This window comes from Propithecus coquereli, unplaced genomic scaffold, assembly GCF_000956105.1.
Source record: "Propithecus coquereli isolate 6110/MARCELLA unplaced genomic scaffold, Pcoq_1.0 Scaffold382, whole genome shotgun sequence".
Classification (NCBI taxonomy): Eukaryota; Metazoa; Chordata; class Mammalia; order Primates; family Indriidae; genus Propithecus; species Propithecus coquereli.
Genome location: NW_012149530.1, coordinates 1,173,710 through 1,177,146, shown reverse-complemented (window position 1 = coordinate 1,177,146; position 3,437 = coordinate 1,173,710). Strand labels below are relative to the sequence as shown.

The window sequence follows — 3,437 nt, the reverse complement described above, 5'->3', positions numbered from 1 at the left end:
GAATAAGGTAAAGATTTGCACTTTTTTTTCTAGTGTGCTTTAGTTAGCTCAGGCTGCCATAACAAAATACTATGCACTGGGTGGCTTAAACAACAGAAATTTATGTGTCACAGTGCTAGAGGCTGAGAAGTTCAAGATCAAGGTGTGAGAAAAGTAGGTTTTATTTTCAGGTGTCTTCTCTTGGCTTGTAGGTGGCCACTGCTATCTCACTGTGTGCTCACATGACTTCTTTGTGCACACCCACATGGAGAGAGAAAGTGAGAAATCTCTTTGGTGTCCCTTTCTCTAAGGATACTAATCTCATCGTGAAGGCCCTACCCTCATGACCTCATTTAACCCTAATTATCCCCCAGAAGCCCCATCTTAAAATATAATGCCATGGGAGTTAGGGCTTCAACATATGAATTTGGCGGAAGGGGCAGAGGAAGGGAACAAACATTTAGTTGGGTAACACAGTTGGGTAACACAGTTACACAGGGTAACTGCCATAGCCTCAGATTCTAATGTGTAACACGGCATAAATTCACAACATGGTCAAATGACAATATTTCCCAGATGAGCAACAGGTACACTTTTTTCCTTCTGCAGTCTCTCCTTGCAAATTCTCCCATGGATCCCCATGGTTATTTACAAAAACCAGTGTTTTATTCTTCCTTTGTACTGAAAGCTATCTGCTGAGAGATTAGGGTTCAAGGATGTTCTTCAAAGCCAGTTGCCACAGTAGTGACCTCCTGGTCTACTAGTCTTGATTACTTCCAGGGCCACCATGACCAAATTGGAATTCCGGGTAACTGATTAAACTATGGCAGCATGAAACAAATTCCCACATGTAGTACAGCATCACCACAGTCCCAGTGCTACCCTGCTGCCTCCAAGGTGCTAATGTGAGTTGCGGCTGATTCTCCCAGAATCCTGTGAGTGACCCAAACATCAAACTTGGTGACATCCTACAGCAAAAACTACCTGTGTGCCAACTATCACAGCTCTTTTTCATCAAGATTGTCATACACATTTGCATGTGTGTGTGTGCGCGTGCACACACACACACACACACACACACACACACACACAGAGCTGTTTTCCCAACAAGGTGCCTAGGATGACATCAGAGGACACTTGGGATGTACAGTCCAAACCAGCTCTCCCCCAATGCTTGGCTGGTATAGAGTATTAAGCACAAGTCCATACTCTTCCACTGTTATAGTGATGTTTATACCTGAGGCTTTATTTTGTCTCTATATGTCTTAGGCTCCTCCTATTTAATCCTATAGGTTTTAATACACAAAATACAGAGAGAAAGGGAAGAGTTTATTTTCAAGGCTTATCTGATTCCATGTTCAGCCAGAAGTTCCCATTATATCTATCTTTATAATAAAATGAATACATCCCTTATATCACCATAGATAAAAGACATATCGACATAAATAAGTTTTTACTGAGAAAATTTAATATGATTTTAAAAAACCCACTGTATCATATCAACCAAAAACTGACAGTAACAGAGGCCCATTGTAGACCTTAATGCACTAGGGAAATGGCCTTGATAGCCTGCACCTCTTTGCTCCTGACTCCCACATTCTTGCTACACTATGAAGTTGAAGAATGAAAAACAGAAATTATGACATTTCTGTTTTAACATGTGATTTCTACCAATTTGCTTTGAATCACTCATCCTTAGGGGAAAATGTTGCAACTCAGTCTTAAAATTAATTGGTCTAACTTTCATAAAAAGCTTCCCAAGTGAAAGATACCCATGGGCAGATCTCTGAACTCCAGAGGAATGCACTGTGCAGCTTGACATCTTGGCTTGCAATGCCTCTGTCCTGGCACTGAGGTTCCTTCATGGCCCAAAGCCCAGCAAGAAGCCTGGAGGTGTGGAGTTGAGAGCAAATGGAGATCTGGTGGTGTGGTGTTGAAGCCCTGTACTGAAGGAGGCCACTGCATCTTTGCCCTTGCCCTATGGAGCGTGGTGGTCCGGAAGAAGTTTCCTTTAATACTTTTCGCTTAAAATAAAATGTAGCAAGTCCCATCAGGCTCTTGTTAGAAAGCCTAATGTTGAATTTCCATTTTCAGTTTTATTTCTACCTCCTGAACCATTGGCATTTCTTTAACATCAGTCAGGAGGTTGCTGTGAACTTTCCCTGTTTGAACTCAGTCAATGCGGAATTTATTTTCTAAGTAGTCTAATTTTATCATAAAAAACTCAGCTCTGAAATTAAAGCTGGGTTATATCAGGCTTCTTGAAAATCTGAAATGTATGTGATAGTGGCTTCCTCAACTTGTATGTCTTAATATATATATAAAAAAATCCTCCCATTTAAAATTTTAGGAACAGAGACTGCACAGGCTTTGGGAATTCAATGGCATCTAGCCACAGCAGCAATACTTGCAGCAGCAAATCTGTAGATACAATAGCATAACAGTTCAGCTACTTACTACTCTCATTAATCTTTACTCTGGTACTCTTGCTGTCTCTCTGTCTCTGATTAGCTCTCTGTCCTTTCTGGAGTCATGCCAAGCTAGGAACCTATTTGAAAGTTAACATGTTGGTCTCGTAACTTGTAGGCTCTTCCACAACAGAAGCCACATCCTTTTGTCTAGAGCTTTTCAGCACTTAGCACAGTCCCTAGGACAAGGTGGATGTTCCATAAGTATTTGATTTTTTAAAATGAATTTAAAAGGACTTGTCAAACCTGCATTCTAATTGCTTCTCAGAGAAACCTCAATACAGAATTCCTGGTCCAGGTGTCAGCAGTTACCTGGGACCGATCTGATGAGGCTGTGCTGGTCAGGACTATGCCTCTTCCCTGGGACAGGGACCAATGAACTCCTGCACTCCTCATGACATGCTCCAACCCAGGGTGTGTGAGAGGTATAGGCATAGATGGCCCCCTTTGTCTCTAAAAAGGGAGAAATGTACTGCTTGTTATATTGTAATTAGGGATCTGATCAGGTCTGCCACTCTGTTAGGAAGAGACCAAATCTGCAGGTATCTGGTGAAGGCCAGGGGGATGGCTCCTAGGAGCAGAGAAGCTGGGGACCAATCAGGGGAAGGGACTGCAGGAAAATGCAGTTAATGAAAAACCAGCTTTTGAGTTTATACACCTGTGGTGCATAAGCAGATGCAACCTTGTAATGTAAAAACACCTGTCAATCATTTGGTACTATTCCGCACCTCCTGTAAGCCCTCCCCTGGACCAGGCCAATAAAAGGAGACCCCTTGCAAGTCCTCAATGTCTTTCTCCACTCGTGGAGACTGACCTGTTCCTTTCTCTGGAATGTTTTTTTACTTTGTGTAGTGTCCTTCTTTCTTCCTTCTTTTCTACAATGAAAGCTGTTTGTGTGGAATTGCTTCCTGTCTGCATCCACTCCATTGCACTGGCCCTGCTTGTGAATTTTCCTAGCAAGGAGCCAAAGAACCAGGACAACAGTCCAGC

The 3,437-nt window shown here is 42.4% G+C and overlaps 1 pseudogene; it reads left to right on the top strand.

Annotated features, from left to right (window-relative positions):
- The first annotated feature begins 766 nt into the window (after positions 1 to 766).
- Positions 767 to 3,437, top strand: part of LOC105816698 — a 13,393-nt pseudogene continuing 10,722 nt past the window's right edge.